The sequence below is a fragment of the Rhinoraja longicauda genome, chromosome 25, assembly GCF_053455715.1.
Source record: "Rhinoraja longicauda isolate Sanriku21f chromosome 25, sRhiLon1.1, whole genome shotgun sequence".
NCBI classification, from domain to species: Eukaryota; Metazoa; Chordata; class Chondrichthyes; order Rajiformes; family Arhynchobatidae; genus Rhinoraja; species Rhinoraja longicauda.
In genome coordinates this window covers 24,331,586-24,350,257 of record NC_135977.1, presented here as the reverse complement: position 1 = coordinate 24,350,257, position 18,672 = coordinate 24,331,586, and the positions used below count along the sequence as shown (strand labels likewise).

The 18,672-nt window shown below is 45.5% G+C and overlaps 1 protein-coding gene across 1 annotated transcript in view; it reads left to right on the top strand.

The window, feature by feature from the left end:
* LOC144605978 (transmembrane protein 132C-like) overlaps window positions 1-18,672 on the top strand; it is an 807,862-nt gene that overhangs the window by 532,266 nt on the left and 256,924 nt on the right. The window lies entirely within an intron of this gene.

Sequence of the window (18,672 nt, the reverse complement as noted above, 5' to 3'; positions counted from 1 at the left end):
ATTAATACGGAGAGAAAAAAATCGACCGGCTCTGTAAACACGACAGATTCTGAGGGGTTCCTCCCACCAAGGCTCGCACCCTCCTGCCGTCTGCTCGGGCCGATGTGAGACTTGTTGGGATGTGTTGAGATTTGTTGGGATTCATTTGCATAGTTCCGGCTTTCCACGAGCTTCGGGCCGAGTTTTGATGAAGATTTTCCGTCAGCAATGACTCCAGTGTAGGAGGATTCAGTCACTGGGTTCAATAGACAATAGACAATAGACAATAGGTGCAGGAGGAGGCCATTCGGCCCTTTGAGCCTGCACCGCCATTCAATGTGATCATGGCTGATCACTCCCAATCAGTACCCCGTTCCTGCCTTCTCCCCATACCCCCTGACTCCGCTATCCTTAAGTAGTATAAGAAAATAACTGCAGATGCTGGTACAAATCGAAGGTATTTATTCACAAATTGTTGGAGTAACTCAGCAGGTCGGGCAGCATCTCGGGAGAGAAGGAATGGGCGACGTTTCGGGTCGAGACCCTTCTTCAGACTATCCTTAAGAGCTCTATCCAGCTATCCTTAAGAGCTCTATCCATCTCTCTCTTGAATGCATTCAGAGTATTGGCCTCCACTGCCTTCTGAGGCAGAGAATTCCACAGGTTCTGTACACATTGCATGCACTCACTCAAAACAGTTTGTAGCGGCGATGCTAACCAACAAACAATGCTCATGGGAAGAAGATGCTGTGGTGGCTGTGCTTATCCACTTAACACGCAGTGTGAGTCATGCATGGGAGGCCCAAATCTGAAGTGTTAGTTTAGTTTAGAGACACAGCCCAGAAACAGACCCTTCGGCCCACCAAGTCCGCACCAACCAGCGATCCCTGTACTTTAACACCACCCTACACACACGAGGGCCAATTTGCATTTATGCCAAGCCAATTAAACTACAAACCTGCACGTCTTTGGAGTGTGGGAGGAAACCGAAGCTCTCGGAGGAAACCCACGCAGGTCATGGTGAGAACGTCCAAACATCGTACAGAGAGCAATGAACCCGGGTCTCTGGCACTGTCAGGCAACAACTCTACCGCTACGCCACCGTGCCTTTTAGTTTAGTTTAGGTTAGAGATACAGTAGAGCGGCACGGTGGCGCAGAGGTGGAGTTGCTGTCTTACAGCGCCAGAGATCCGTGTTCTCCCCGTGACCCCGTGGGTTTTCTCCGGGTGCTCTGGTTTCCTCCTGCACTCCAAAGATGTACAGATTTCCAGTTTGATTGACTTCGGTGAAGATTGTAAGATGTCCCTAGTGTGTACGACAGTGCTAGTGTGTGGGGATCACTGGTCGGTGCGGATTCGGCGGGCCGAATGGCCTGTGTGAGCTGCATCTCTAAACTAAACTAAACTAAACTAAAAAAACAGACATGGCAAATCTAGCCACCAATCTGCTGCTGCTGCTGTTGATGGGGTCACTGAAAGTAAGCATGCAGGTACAGCAGGCAGAGAAGAAAGCCAATGGCATGTTAGCCTTCATTGTGAGAGGATTTGAGTTTAGGAGCAAGGAGGTCCTACTGCAGTTGTACAGGGCCCTGGTGAGACCGCACCTGGAGTATTATGTGCAATTTTGTTCTCCTAATTTGAGGAAGGATATTATTGCTATTGAGGGAGTGCAGCGTAGGTTCACCAGGTTAAATCCCGGGATGGCGGGACTGACGTATGATGAAAGTATGTGTCGACTGGGCATGTATTCGCTGGAATTTAGGATGAGAGGGGATTGTTTAGAAACATATACAATTTCATAGAGGATTGGACAGGCTAGAGGTAGGAAAAATGGTCCCGATGTTGGGGGGAGTCCAGAAAGAGGGGCCACAGTTTAAGAATAAGGGGTGGGCCATTTAGGACTGAGATGAGGAAAAGCTTTTTCACCCAGAGAGTTGCGAATCTGTGGAATTCTCTGCCACAGAAGGCAGTGGAGGCCAATTCACTGGATGTTTTCAAGAGAGAGTTAGATTTAGCTCTTAGGGCTAAGGGAATCAAGGGATGTGGGGAAAAAGCAGGAATAGGGTACTGATTTTGGATGATCAGCCATGATCATTTGAATGGCGGTGCTGGCTCAGAGGATTGAATGGTCTACTCCTGCACCTTTTCTATTTTCTTATGTTTCTGTGGTTGTTCACCACCTTCTCCAGCTGGAGAGTGGGAAGCATAACGCCATGGACCACATTGGTGGGTGTGTTACCCTCAAAGAGCTGGGAGACTGTTTGAAACCCTGGCGTTGGTTGTGGTGGGTCTGCTTTTTGGCATACTAGTTGTTGGGAGATGGGATTGTTATTACAGTCATCGAGTTTGCAGACCTTGGATTCATGGGCAGGTGGGTGAGAACATTATAGAAACATAGAAACATAGAAAATAGGTGCAGGAGGAGGCCATTCGGCCCTTCGAGCCTGCACCGCCATTCAATATGATCATGGCTGATCATCCAGCTCAGTAACCTGTACCTGCCTTCTCTCCATACCCCCTGATCCCTTTAGCCACAAGGGCCACATCTAACTCCCTCTAAAATATAGCCAATGAACTGGTCTCAACTACCTTCTGTGGCAGAGAATTCCACAGACTCACCACTCTCTGTGTGAAGAAATGTTTTCTCATCTCGGTCCTAAAAGACTTCCCCCTTATCTTTACGCTGTGACCCCTGGTTCTGGACTTCCCCAACATCGGGAACAATCTTCCCGCATCTAGCCTCTCCAACCCCTTAAGAATTTTATATGTTTCAATAAGATCCCCCCTCAGTCTTCTAAATTCCAGCGAGTATAAGCCTAGTCTATCCAGTCTTTCTTCATATGAAAGTCCTGCCATCCCAGGGATCAATCTGGTGAACCTTCTCTGTACTCCCTCTAAGGCTAGAATGTCTCAGATTAGGAGACCAAAACTGTACACAATACTCCAGGTGCGGTCTCACCAAGGCACTGTACAACTGCAGCAGAACCTCCCTGCTCCTATACTCAAATCCTCTTGCTATGAATGCTAACATACCATTCGCTTTCTTCACTGCCTGCTGCACCTGCACGCTTGCTTTCAATGACTGGTGCACCATGACATTGCCTCCTGCAATGGAACTAGTCCCTGAGGGCTGCAGGTTTCACCCGTGTGCTCTTGCTAATACTGTAGGATTAGTGTAAATGTGTTGACGATGTTTGGTGTGGATGCGCTGGGCTGAAGGGCCTGTTTCTGTGCCTTATCTCTCTGTCACACAATGATGCCTTGTCTTCTCCTGCCACTTTCTCCCTATCTTGGATATCCTCCCTGGTATCTGAGAAGGAATTCCAAGGTCCAGTTCCAAGAATGTCCCAGTTGGCATCAATCTCCCATTCCCATAAAATGACACAAAGTGCTGGAGTAACTCAGCGAGTCAGGCAGCATCTCTGGAGAACATGGACAAGTGACATTTCAGGTAGGGGACCCTTTTTTAGACTTCAAGACTTTAGAGATACAACACGGAAATGGGCCTTACAGCCCATTGAGTCAACGCCGACCTGTGATCACCCCCCTACACTAGCACTATCCTACACACTAGCAGGCACGTGAATTTTACGCGTTTCCGCAGATTTCCGCATTTCTTAAATCAATTTTCCGTGCTTTTTGCATGATTTCCGCGTTTTTCACTTTGCCAAAATCGCGTTTACCAACGGAGAAATCGGATCGAGAAAAAGAAAGAAAATAAACGATGTATAGACTTGTAATGAACACTAGGGTTCCGGTAGAGGTCTCTAGGGGTTCCGCAAGAAATCCCCCGCGCCCTGGAAGTCTCCCCGAAAATGTGGCACCCAGTCTGGGCAAGGCAGTCAATCTTGACCTCATCGGGACTTCCACGGCCGATCGGCGGGTTGAATTTGCAACCTGCGGCCGGGGCTCTGGAACTCCAGCCCAGCTGGAGCCAGCACATCTATCCCCATAGCCGACTTCCGTGGCCTGCTGGATAAACCAACAAAGCTCTGGAACCAAGAGTGCCAGAAAATCAGTGGTGGAACTGTAAAGAGTAAATATTAAATTTAAGTGCAAGATTATATAACTAAATTAATTAAGATGGGTTAAAATGTAAAACACAGCAGAAAAGCCAATTACCACCTTTTTGGGCTAAATACCATTTAATGTGCGAATTTACCTCAAAATGTTATTAGTATACAGTGACATTCCCGGAATGGCGGGACTGTCGTATGTTGAAAGGCTGGAATTTAGAAGGATGAGGGGGGATCTTATTGAAACATATAAGATAATTAGGGGATTGGACACATTAGAGGCAGATAACATGTTCCCAATGTTGGGGGAGTCCAGAACAAGGGGCCACAGTTTAAGAATAAGGGGTAGGCCATTTAGAACGGAGATGAGGAAGAACTTTTTCAGTCAGAGGGTGGTGAAGGTGTGGAATTCTCTGCCTCAGAAGGCAGTGGAGGCCAGTTCGTTGGATGCTTTCAAGAGAGAGCTGGATAGAGCTCTTAAGGATAGCGGAGTGAGGGGGTATGGGGAGAAGGCAGGAACGGGGTACTGATTGAGAGTGATCAGCCATGATCGCATTGAATGGCGGTGCTGGCTCGAAGGGCTGAATGGCCTACTCTCCTGCACCTATTGTCTATTGTCTATTATTTTGTAATATCCGTTTTTACTTTAAAATGCACTAAACGAGGCTTGAAACGGGTAATTTTGTGTGTAAATTTTCCAAAAAAATCCAGTTTTTTGACCCCCGCTGTAAGCCTCCTTTTTTTTTACCTCACTCACATGCCTGACTAGGGGCAACTTACGATTTACACAAACCAAATAAGCTGCAAACTTGCACCTCTTTGGAGTGTGGGAGGAGACTGGAGCACCTGGAGAAAACCCCCATGCAGTCACAGGGGAGTGCGTACAAACTCCGTACAAACGGCACCCGTAGCCAGTATCGAACCCGGGTCTCTCACGCTGTAAGGCGGCAGTTCTACCGCTGCGCCACTGTGCCAACTTGCACTGCTCCTTCTCAGTGCTCCCTAACTTTGCACCACCTTGCAATAGACAATAGACAATAGACAATCGGTGCAGGAGGAGGCCATTCGGCCCTTCGAGCCAGCACCGCCATTCAATGTGATCATGGCTGATCATTCTCAATCAATACCCCGTTCCTGCTTTCTCCCCATACCCCCTGACTCCGCTATCCTTAAGAGCTCTATCCAGCTCTCTCTTGAATGTATTCAGAGAATTGGCCTCCACCGCCCTCTGAGGCAGAGAATTCCACAGATTCACAACTCTCTGACTGAAAAAGTTCTTCCTCATCTCTGTTCTAAATGGCCTACCCCTTATTCTTAAACTGTGGCCGCTGGTTCTGCAGCAGGGCTTTGAATGAATGATCACCCGTGAGTTCAATCAGCACAGGTCCCTTTTCAGCAAGCACACCAGATTGTTAGAATTGCTTCAGGTTATTATATACACTAGTATTATACTAGTATTATACACTAAATAAGCAAGATTGGTGGTGTGTCTGCACATCCATCATCGTATAAAGTGGATGCGTGGAATTCGTCAATGAATGGTGAGCGATTTCCATGCATTCCCTCTTTACGGATCGTTTCCAGGGTGAATATATTTCTTCCCTATTCTCCCAACGTTGCTTTAGTGCATCGGCTCAATCTCATTGACCTGTAGGCAGATCATTCTTGGACAATGATTTCTTTGCTGAAACCATTTCCTGAAATTTTATTTGTAATGTCTAGTTTTAATTCATTGCCACTTGTTCATGCCACAAATATACATTACTGGTATTGATATGAATAATAACATAGCTTAACTTAAGTTTAGTTTAATTTAGCTTGTTATTGTCATGTGTACCGTGACAGTGCTTTTTGTGGGGTGCTATCCAGTCAACGAAAAGACTACATGATTCCAACCAAGCCGTCCACAGATACCGCCGGATAAAGGGATTAATATTTAGTGCAAGATAAAATCCATTAAAGTGCAATTAAAGATAGTCTGAGGGTCTTCAATGAGGTAGGTGTAAGGACAGGATCGCTCTCTAGTTGGTGATAGGACGGTTCAGTTTCCTGAAAACAGCTGGGACAAAAATGAATCTGGAGGTGTGCGTTTTCACACTTCTGTACCTCTTGTCTGATGGGAGAGGGGAGAAGAGGGAGTGACCAGGGTGAAACTTGCCCTTGATTGGGCTGGGGGCTTTTCCGAGGCAGCGTGAAGTGTCGATGGATGGGGAGGTTGGTTTGTGGGATGGTAAGTATACCAGGTTCATTGAAGGGGGGGCATAATCATCATACTGCTTGATATGACATCAACGGACATAAAGATTAAACTCAATCCTTCAAGACATATTGAGTCGTATCTTCTGCCCTGAAACCAGGACTGATCCCTCTGGTTTCTGGGCTGATCTGCTTGTAAGCAAAGGGATCAGTTTATGTTAACTGGAGTGTTTTCTACCTCAGTGCCTGTGATGCACTGTCCATATCCTCGACCAGGCAGCTTGACCTCATTTAAGCTTGCCAGCTATCGGGTAGAGTTTGCCCCTGGGCCAATGCTCTATAAACTGTGAAAGTACAGTTGTTCCCTTTCACATAAATGGATACAACTCTCAGAAGAAGTAAATGAAATTATGTTGAAGGGACTCGACTCAAAACGTCACCTATTCCTTCCCTCTAGAAGGCAACTCAGCCTGACCCGCTGAGTTACTCCAGCATTTTGTGTCTACCTTTTATGTTTTTGTTGTCTACTAGACCAAGTGGACCCGTTGGGCCCAAACCTCTCCTGCATTGGTACAGCACCCTGTCCTCCCCCCCCCCCCTCTCCCCTCAACCCCCCCTCCCCTCTCCTTTCTCCCCCTCTCCCCCCTTCCCCCCTTCCTCCCTCCTCCCCTCGCCCTCCCCTTCCCCCTCCCCCTCCCCCTCCTTTTAAACTTAAAAATGTGAATAACTTTAAAAATGTAAGACCGATTTCAATAAAACTACTTGCATTATCACCAAAGTGACAATGGTGAGTAAGGTGGGCCTAAAATTGTCGCGTTATCGTGTACCGTTTTGGCTGAAGTTCAGTCACAAACAAGATAACAAACGAGAGTTTTAGTATATAGATGTAAGCTAGTTTAAGTAATTGAATTGATTTACTCTGGTGATTAGTTTAATTTATAGGCACAGCATGGAAATGGGCTTTTCTCAATCCACACTGACCATTGATCACCTGTACACACTAGTTCCGGGTTATCCCACTTTCTCATCCACTCCCTACACACCAGGAGCAATTTACAGAGGCCAATTAACCAGGAAACCCCAACCTTTTTGGGATGTAATAGCACCACCAGCTGCACTTCTGTAGAAATGATTGTGTGCATGAAGAGAAACCATTATTCTGTTCACATCTCTTGAGTTTCACTGACTGTTTATGAATGTCAAAGGCACTCACCATTATTCGTGCGGCACAACCTCACTGCCAGAGTGATGGCCCGTGATCCTGGGTGCATGGTTGCACCAGTTGTCTCACCAGTTTAGTTTAGTTTAGTTTAGAGACACAGCACAGAAATGGGGCCTTTGTCCCACGGAGTCCGCGCTGACCAGCGATCCTTGCACAGTGATACCATCCTACACACGCTAGGGGCAATTTACAATTTTACCAATCAAATTGGCCTACCAACCTGCACGTCTTTGGAGTGTGCGAGGAAACCAACCGGAGCACCCGGTCACTGGGAGATCACGCGAACTCCACACAGACAGTCAGGATGGAACCCGTGTCTCTGGCGCTGTGAGGCAGCAACTCTACCGCTGCGCCACCGTGCGGCCCTCACAAAAGCAACATTTTAATCATTGAATTCTATGAACGGACGAATTTTGATTATTGAGGGTGTCAAATGTTATGGGGGGAATGCAGGAGAACGGGATTGGCAGGGAAAGATAAGTCAGTCAAGATTGAAGGGTGGTGTCGACATGATGGGACAAATGGCCCAATTATCATATATCATATCATATATATACAGCGCGGAAACAGGCCTTTTCGGCCCACCAAATCCGCGCCGCCCAGCGATCCCCATACATTAACACTATCCTACACCCACTAGGGACAATTTTTTACATTTACCCAGTCAAATTAACCTACATATCTGCCACTATATCCTCCGAACTTCTGAACGTCAGATTCACTCTATGTTTCAGTTTTTCCTCTTTTATCCTTGAGTGGCAGATTGAAAATCGCCCCCAGTATTTTTTCTCTGATTGCAACAATATATTCATTAGATGTGTGCCCACTATGTAGATTTTGTAAATTGGTCTATTTATCTTGTCACAGCAAGAGCATCGTTGAGGAGAGAGTGTTACCGGGCTGTTTAATCTTACTTCTGTACTTTCTACTTCGTGTCTTTGGCAGCACTGATGAGCTCACTGCGCTCTCCGTGAGATCTGTCAGTGATGGATCTGCCGTCAGCAGAGAGGGATGAAGTCACCCTCTCCTAGGAGCTCTGCCCGACACTGGCCAGGACCCTTCACTTCAACAAGCTATCCATTCATCCAGACTGGTGTTTAACACCCACCCCACCCTGGCCACCCTCGCGTTTCACTCCTACCATCAGGAAGAAGGTATAGGAATATGAAAACGATTATGTGTAGGAAGGGACTGCAGATGCTGGTTTAAACCAAAGATAGACACAGAAAGCTGGAGTAACTCAGCGGGACAGGCAGCATCTCTGGAGAGAAGGAATGGGTGACGTTTCGGGTCGAGGCACTTCTTCAGACTATTACCTCCAGGTTCAAGAATATCTTCTTCCCAATAACCACACTATAAAACACTAATTTAGTTAAGATCTGTCAACTGTCTTGGTTTAGTTTAGAGATGCAGCATGGAAACGGGCCCTTCGGCCCATCGAGTCCATGCAGATCATCGCCCACCCGTTCACACTGGTTCTACGTTATCCCGCTTTCTCATCCACTTCCCACACACGAGGGGCAACTTTCAGAGACCAATTAACCTACACATCCTAGGGACGTGGGAGGAAACCGGAGCACCCGGAGGAAACACACACGGTCACAGGGAGAACATGCAAACTCCACACAGACAGCACCCAAGGTCAGGATCGAACCCGGGTCTCTGGCGCTGTGGTGAGGCAGTGGCTCTACCAGCTGTGCCACTGTGCAATAAAGACTTTGGGCTTTTTTACACATGTATTGGGGTCGTTGACATTGAAATCGATTTTGATTTGTTATATGTATAAATATTGCGTTTACAGGCCTGTTATGCTGCTGCGAGTAAGATTTTCATTGTTCCATTGTCGATATGTATGACAATTAAACTCTCTTGATTCCTGAACTGAGTCTTGTAACGCGATGAGTCCAGCAGTCACAAGTTGTGACTCTCCAGAGGTTATACATCTCGGATGTACTTAACATATTATGTCCCCGCATTAGATAGGAAGAGGGTCATCATGAATTCCAGTGATACTTAGCTCAGCATTTTTCAGGCAGCTGAAGCCATCTATACTTGCTGCTGTCCAGAGGACTGTCTCAGGACTACCTGGTAAATGAACGTTCGAAGATAGACACAAACTGCAGGATAACTCAGAGGGTCAGCCAGCATCTCTGGAGAGAAGCATTAGGTTCGAAACCCTTCCTCAGGCTGAGAGTCAGGGGAGAGGGAAACTAGAGGTATGAAAAGGTTCAGATCAAATCGGAGCCGGCACTGATGGCCAAAGATAGGTGGAGCCCACAATGGTCCATTGTTGGCTGTGGAAGAGATGATAACGAAGGGATATGTGGATGCGAACAGTGGAACTGGCAGGCCGACTAGGGTGGGGGAGGGGTGGAGAGAGAGGGAATGCAGGAGTTACTTGTAATTAGGGAAATCAACTGTCAAAGTCACCTTTTCCTTTTCTTCAGAGATGCTGCCTGACCCGCTGGGTCACTCCAGCATTTTGCATCTCTCTTTGGTGTAAATCGGCATCTGCAGTTTCTTTCTACACAGATGTACATTCAAACCAGAATCGGGACTGCACCACTTTACCCCACGGTTTGTTCCACCATTATTGCAGACCATGGCTGACCTATGTGTATCCTCAACTCCACATTCCAGTCTGTCCCTTGCTTATCAAGTGTGCGTCCACCTCTGACTTAAAAACATGCACATCTTCGACTCCCACCACACTTTGAGGAGGATCGGAACAATGGAAAATTAAAATGGGTTGGGGTCGGATTCATGTAAAATATGTGCTTGATGGTTGGCATGGACTTGACGGGCCGAAGGGCCCATTTTAGTACTAAATGACTCAAAGATAGGTCCAAAGTTTCACAGCCCTCTAGAAGGAACGTTTCTCCACATCCCTGACTTAAATGTGTGACTACTCATTGCTAAACATTGCACCTTGCCCATGCTTACCAGTTTGGCATATTGGGCATGTCCCGCAAGCCTACATTTGGCCCATAGCCCTCTAAACCTTCCTGTCTACGTATCTATCCAAACGTCTTGTAAACGTCATTATTCTATTCGCTTCGATAGTTCGTCTGGCAGCTCTTGCAAGATACAGGCTACCCTCTCTGGCATTTGCACAGCAGTCATGTTCTTGTGATGTCTGAGGACCCAAAAAGTCACCCATTCCTTCTCTCCAGATATGCTACCTGTCATTGTTAAGTTACTCCAGAATTTTTTGTCTACCAGCGATTTAAACCAGCATCTGCAATTCTTTCTGACACAAGTCATGTTCCTGTTCAAGATTGTCACACAGGCGGAAACATCCTCCCCACATCCACTCTACCAAGGCTCATCAGGATACTGTATGTCTCAATAATATTTCCCCTGACTCTTCTACACTCCAGAGGATCCAAGCCTCACCAGTGCGCTCGTTGCTGACAGAAATCCCACCCATTCCACGTATTAATCTAATAAACCTTCCCTAAGTTTCCGATGCATGAACTCCCTTCCTTTGAGACCCGTGCTGTACATTATATTCTAGATGCTCTCACCTCATATCAAACGCCTCTGCAACTGAACGCATAAGCTCCCCAGCCTTCATTATTTCATTCAATTCTTTTTGGAGAGAAGGAATGGGCGACGTTTCGGGTCGAGACCCTTCTTCGGACTCAGCCTTCTTCAGAGTCTGAAGAAGGGTCTCGACCCGAAACGTCACCCATTCCTTCTCTCCTGAGATGCCGCCTGTCCCACTGAGTTACTCCAGCATTTCGTGTCTATCTGGTTTATACCGATGCTGCCTGACCTGCTGAGATACTCCAGCATTTTGTGACTATCTTCGAGTCAAACAGCTATACGGCACATAAATAGGCCCTTCGGCCCACCTTGTCCATGCTGACCAAGTTGGCATATTGAGCATGTCCCATTTGCCTGCATTTGGCCCAGAGCCCTCTAAACCTTCCTGTCCATATATCTGTCCAAACTGCTTACACAAGTTGTTAATCTATTTTCTTCTATAGTTCCTCTGGCAGCTCATTGCAGATACAGACTACGCACTCTAGCATTTGTACAGAGGAATACTGGCAGTCACATTCTTTTTCCTGTCAATGTCTCTTTCTAAATATTTCAAACTTGCTCTGTTCATCAAAGTGAGAATATTGTAACAACCTACAAGAATCCAGCTCAATCCATAATAATAGCCTTGGTGGTGTTGTGGCATTAGGATGTCCTTTCAAATGGTTTGTATTCAGCAGCATCTTATAATTGTTTCACTTTGGCTGAGATTCGTCGAAATCCAACTTCAATCCTCTCAAGTCAATGCGATCGTACAAAAGGATTCTTCTAAGTTCTCGTCAATTGGAGGCAGGTTACACACTGGTCCTTTTCAATGTGAAAGTAGATGCCATGAAATGAGATATAAATAAGTTATTCTACTGAGCTTCAAAAATTGTGATTAATGTCATCTTTATTCTACCATTATACAAAATTCTCGTGTGAAAACACGACTGGAAGAATATTCCCATTCCTTTCAATGATTTCTAACACTAATTATATTAGGGAGAGAGCAGTAGCAAAACTAGACAATATCTTTAACTTTACAGAAAAGCCTAAGGAAATGGACTGACACTGAATGAATATGTAAATGCCACTTCATAAGATCATAAGTGGTAGGAGTAGAATTAGGCCATTCGGCCCATCAAGGCTACTCTGCCATTCAATCAAGGCTGATCTATCTCTCCCTCCTAACCCCATTCTCCTGCCTTCTCCCCACAACCTCTGACACCCGTACTAATCAAGAATTATAGATCATCTTTGATGGACTAAGTCATCCCAATGTACTTCATGGGAATGTATTGAGACAGAAGGGGCGGCACAGTGGTGCAGTGGTAGAGTTGCAGCCTCATAGCGCCAGAGACCTGCGTTCGATCCTGCTGTTCGGGTGCTGTCTGCACGGAATTTTAACATTCTCCCTGTGACCACTTTGGCTTTCACCAGGTGCTCCGGTTTCCTCCCACAGTCCAGTGTGTGTGTGAAGTGATTGGATGAGAAAGTGGTATAGCATAGAACTAGTGTACATGGGGCGATCGGTGGTTGGCGTGGGCTTGGTGTGCCGGAGTACCTGTTTCCCAGCTGCATCTTTAAACTAAACTAAACTAAGATATAAACATAAGTGACTAAAGGTTTGGTCAAGGAAAAGTTTTAAGAGTGTCTTGAGGTAAGAAGATATATGGAAGCAGAGATGGTTTAAATATTCAGGCATTCCAAGGCCTAGCGGAAGTAAAGACCACATTCTGGTGGAGATCCCAATTGGAGGAACGTTCTAATCTCAGAGGGTTTTAGTCGTAGGAAGTTATACAAAGAGGGAGGCATTGGGCCATGATGTGAATGAATGATGTGAATATTGTTTGCTGAGCTGGGAACCACAATGGTTCAAAGTTCGATCCTGACTACGGGTGCTGCACTGTAAGGAGTTTGTACGTTCTCCCCGTGACCTGCGTGGGTTTTCTCCGAGATCTTCGGTTTCCTCCCACACTCCAAAGACGTACAGGTATGTAGGTTAATTGGCTGGGTAAAAATGTTTAAAAATAAAAAATAAAAATTGTCCCTAGTGGGTGTAGGATAGTGTTAATGTACGGGGATCGCTGGGCGGCACGGACTTGGTGGGCCGAAAAGGCCTGTTTCCGGCTGTATATATATATGATATGATATGAAAGTGTAAGTTGAAGGGTGTGAATATTGTTTGCTGAGCTGGGAACCACAATGGTTCAAAGTGTAAGTTGAAGAGACTGTGAAAACAGCAGAGTTTAGAGTCACGAGCCAAGTCAAAAATGTTTTATTGTCATATGTCCCAGACAGATTAATGAAATTCTTACTTGCAGCATATCCCCTGAATTATTTTTGGTGTTTTTATTGTTTATATATAAGTATATATATATATGTGGGTGTGAATGTGCATAGATATATACATGTGTGTATGTGCATATATATATATATATATCACACACACACACACACATAAAAACAAACAATAATAGTGTAAAAAGACAAAACCAATGCCCCCAAGTCTATGTAGTACAGATTTATTTGGAGGTTGTAATGTTCAATAGCCCGATGGTTGTAGGGAGGAAGCTGTTCCTGAACCTGCACGTTACAGTTTTCAGGCTCCTGTGCCTTCTTCCCAAATGACAGGGGTGAAATGAGTGCATGGCCAGGGTGGTGTGGGTCTCAGCTGATGCTGGCTGCCTTTTTGAGGCAGCGACTCCTGTTACATCCCTTTGATGGTGGGTTTGGAATGGGTTACGTTTTGGGAGGGTGGAAATCAGTGTGCATTGGGGGTGGCCTGGAGTGCAGTGATATAATCAAGCCTGGAGTACAACAAAGGCAAAGAAGAGACAGAGGTAGAAATGTTGACGGATGAGATTCAGGAGGTGAAATGAGAAAGGAGAAAGTCAGGCAAAAATTAATAATGCAGGAGGCTGAGGTGTGATCTCATAGTGGTGTCTGACATGAGGGGACTAGATAGAGAGGCTTTTATCCCATGGGAGGGGAATCAAGAACCACAGGACGTAGGTTTAAGGTGCGAGGGGCCTGTTGGGCCATGTTTTTCACTCAGAGGGTGGTGGGTATATGGAACGAGTTGCCAATGGAGGTAGTTGAGGCAGGTACTATAACAACATTTAAAGCCCTATGAACCTATCTATGCCTCTTTGATTTGAGTTAGTCTTGGGGTTGGCTCAAATATATGTTTGGAATTCATCTTGGGGTGAAATTTAACACTAAGTTTGGCAACGTATAATCCTGTTATTTTAATCTAGGGTCTCCCTATGAGGTCTTGAATTGTACTAGCCCAACTATCAGCATCTGCACTATCTTGCACAGTTGTACTCTGTTCAACATACCTGAGGAAGGATGTGCTGGCGCTGGAGAGGGTCCAGAGGACGTTTTGTGAGAATGATCCCAGGAATGATTGGGCTAACATATGATGAACGTTTGACAGCACTGGGCCTGTACTCGCTGGAGTTTAGAAGGATGAGGGGAGACCTCATTGAAGCTTACCGAAACGTGAAAGGTCTAGATAGAGTGGATGTGGAGAGGATGTTTCCACTAGTGGGAGAGTCTAGGACCAGAGGTCATAGCCTCAGAATTAAAGGACGTTCCTTTAGGAAGGAGACGAGAAGGGTTTTCTTTAGTCAGAGGGTGGTGAATCTGTGGCATTTATTGCTGCAGAAGACTGTGGAGGCCAAGTCAATGGATTTTATTAAGGCAGAGAAAGATAGATTCTTGCTTAGTACAGGTTTCAGGGGTTATGGGGAGAAAGACAAGAGAATGAGATTAGGAGGGTGAGATAGATCAGCCATGATTGAATGGTGGAGTAGACCTGATGGGCCAAATGGCCTAATCCTGCTCCTATCACCTATGAACTTATGAACATGACACTCTGCAGATTGCAGAAGTAGCAGGTTAAAGAGACGCAACAGTGGTGTTCACAAATGGTGTGCAATAGCTGCCTGTGGTCCACATGGGAGGGTCCAATGAGGCTGTTTTATTCTGAGATGCGTCCGTCATTGTGTCATTTGTATATATTGTAGTTTGACTTATGACACAATGCTAAATAATTCAATGAAATGGAGCTTGGCAGAGATTCAAGAGACTGTGATACTTACCAGAGAGTGTGGAGAACCAGTTAGTCACAGCAGTGTCTTTGATTCGATGTTATATTTGATTTTACGATTATATTCCATTGAATGCTTTATCAAGCTATTAGGTGCATACTGTTCTGTCAGCTTCTTAAAACAATTTACAACATTAACCCTGACGTACTGAAATGCTGCGTGTGGAGAAGTCAATACGGTGATGAGAAGATTGTAAAATTAAAGCATTGGGCAACAGGTTATTATTGCTGGTTGTTTTCAAATAGTATTTTGCAATCACGCCATTGAAGAGATGTCCACGATGAACCTTGTAATTTAGTGACTTTGAAATTTCATTTGGGATGTCGTCATTTCATATTTAGTTTAAATATGATACCAAAACCTCATGGGTCATGTTTAAAAGAAATATGAATTTTTATATTTAGTTTATCAAAAAATTATATTTTAGTTAAACCTATTTAGTTTAATTTATTTAGTTTAATTTAATTTATTTAGTTTTAATGATTTAGTTTTAATAAAAATATATATATTTTAGTTAAACCTATTTAGTTTCGCTAATTTCAACTAAATTATAAAATAGTTTACATTTTATATGTTAGTTAAAATAGTTAAACTGAACCAATTTTGGGACCTACTGGGGTATGTGCTAATTATTTACAGTCACCGCCACTTTTCGGCAAAAGGGACAGAAGCAAATCTCACTGCGATATCCTTGGATCCGTTCATCTTATGAAGGATGAGGGAAGATTTGCTCCTTAGTTGCCTACAATCTCCCGTAGTCCTTAATTTTTCTTTTTCACTTGGATTCCACTGGGTTTGTCGAGATTCCACTGGTATTGTGCCAGGAGTCAGAGAAAGAATGATGCCCAAGGGTTCTTTGTTGATCACGGAGTTACTGAATGCACTGAGTCAAGCTCAGACTGATCGGGGCACTTTGATCCAGCACGAGTGCAAAGATCTCCTGAGAGATGTTACACCAGGCCAGGAATTACTGAGGCCAGATCGGTTTTCTGTGGCCACGAATTGAGCATAATCCAAGGAGGAAAGATCAATGGCAGTAGCTTTCTATTCAAAAAAAGACAAAAAGTGCTGGAGTAACTCAGCAGCTCAGGCAGCATCTCAGGAGAACATGAATAGGTGACGTGTAGGAAGGAATTGCAGATGCAAGTTTGCACTGAAAATAGATTTTAAAATGCAGGAGTAACTCGGCGACAGGCAGCATCCCTTCCTGAGGTTTGACTCTAAAATTGGGACTGAGAGCAGGGGATGTTAGTGCTTTATGTGATCCATCCAGATTTGCTGGTAGATGATAAAATCATTGGCCCAGCATATCTGCTCAAGTCCATGCCCACATGCTTTAGAAGGAAGAGGAAATGAGGTTGTAGCAAGAAGTATAGGCAGAGTGAGAGAGAGTAAAGCTTTAATGGGGATGGGGGGGGGGGGGGGGGGGGGTCAGAACTCCAGAGATGGAGATGAGTCTGAAGAAGGGTCTCGACCCGAAACATAACCCATTCCTTCTCTCCAGAGATGCTGCCTGTCCCGCTGAGTTACTCCAGCTTTTTATGTCTATCTTCGGTTTAAACCAGCACCTGCAGTTCCTTCTTACACATGGAGTCTGTTTGTTTGTTTGAATACATCAGCGGCTGTGGAAATCTTACAACGAAGGGTGAGCGAGAGGGGAGATGATTTCAAAGTGCAGGTGTAAGAAGAGCTACACTTCAAAAGGCATGTCATTCATTGTCAAGCACTTGGGGATATCTTGAGGTTATGAACTGTGTAAAGAAATGCAATGTTTCTTATACATTCCGGAGGAACGTCTGAGCGTTATAGTATAATCATCTGAGAAAAAATACTTATGTATGGACCAAGCTACTTGCATACTTTTGAGAAATAAGAACTGTAGTTTGGACAATTTTTTTGCTGCTCAGTCGTGTTATGTGAAGCTCTGCTTTCAAGCTTATTTAATGGAACAATGGTGCAAATTCTTCCCCGGCAAAGCTTACTGATCCCATTTTCAGGATTTGCTTGAAGATGCCACTGTAACTATTACATAATATCTCAAGTCAATAGTGTTTGATTGGCATATGTCTCAATGGTTCAATGATACTTTATTTATCACATGTTTGGGGCGGTCACGGTGGCGCAGCGGTAGAGTTGCTGCCTTACAGCGCTTACAGCGCCAGAGACCCGGGTTCGATCCTGACTATGGGTGCCGTCTGTACGGAGTTTGTACGTTCTCCCCGTGACCTGCGTGGGTTTTCTCCGAGATCTTCGGTTTCTCCCACATTCCCAAGACGTACATGTTTGTAGGCTAATTGGTTTGGTGTAAATGGAAAATTGTCCCTAGTGGGTGTAGGAAAGTGTTTAGAGATACAGCGTGGAAAAAGGCCCTTCGGCCCACCGAGTCCATGCCGACCAATCAGCACCCGTTCACTAGATCTATACTACTCACCAGAGACAATTTACACAAGTCAATTAACCTACAAACTTTGCAAGTCTTTGGAATGTGGGAGGAAATTAGGGCACCTGGAGAAAGAGGGCACAGCTTCAGAATAAAAGGACATACCTTTAGAAAGGAGGTGAAGAGGAATTATTTTCATCAGAGGGTGATGAATCTGAGGAATAATAATAATAATAATAATAATAATTAACATTTATTTTATATAGCGATTTTCCAAGTGCTCAAATACGCTTTACAAAAACAGTCATGACATAAAAACAAACAGACGAACTGTCCTGACGGAGAAGCGGCGAACAAATAGTGCCAGCGTCCTCTCACGTCAGTAGACATTAAAAACACAAGACACACAATTACAATTTTAACACAAACAGCCATCACAGTGATTGCTCCAGGCACACCCTCACTGTGATGGAAGGCAAAGAAAAGTCTTATCTCCTCCTCAATTCTTCTCCCGTGGTGCCACGAGGCGATCGAGGCCCCCGACTTTTGAAGCCCCCACCGGGCGATGGAAAGTCCCAGGCCGAGCCGAGCAGGCCGATGAAGGTCCTGAGCCCCCACCGGGCAATGGAAAGTGCCGCGGCCAGGCCACGCAGGGCGATGAAGGTCCTGCGAGCGGGTCGATCAAACCTTGCGCTCCGGGGCGGTCGAAGCTGCTACGGCTGGAGCTCCCGAAAGCCGGTCGCCAGCCAGGGACCTGCGAACTCCAGATGTTCCGGTCTGCAGGGCCCACGGCCGAAGCCTCCGAGATGGTAAGTCCAGGCCCTGCAACCGGAGTCTTCAAGGTCGATCCCAGCTGGAGGCCGCCAACTCCACGGTGTTAGGCCGTAGCGCGAACGGAGATATGACACGATAAAGGTCGCATCTCCGTTGAGGAGGAGATTGGAAAAAAAGGTTTCCCCCACCCCCCCACCACCCCCCACGTAAACAGAGTTAAAAATAAATCAAAACGTACATTTAAACGATGACAATAGACAAAAACAAAAAAAGACAGAGAGACTGCCGGTGAGCCACAGCTGCAGAACGTAGCCACGCCCCAATTGCCAATCCATTGCCAAAGACGGCTGTGGAGGCCTAGTCAGTTTTAAAGCGGGGGTTGACAGATTCTTGATTAGTACGGGTGTCAAAGGTTATGGGGAGGAGAATGGGGTTGAGTGGGAAAGATAGATCAGCCGTG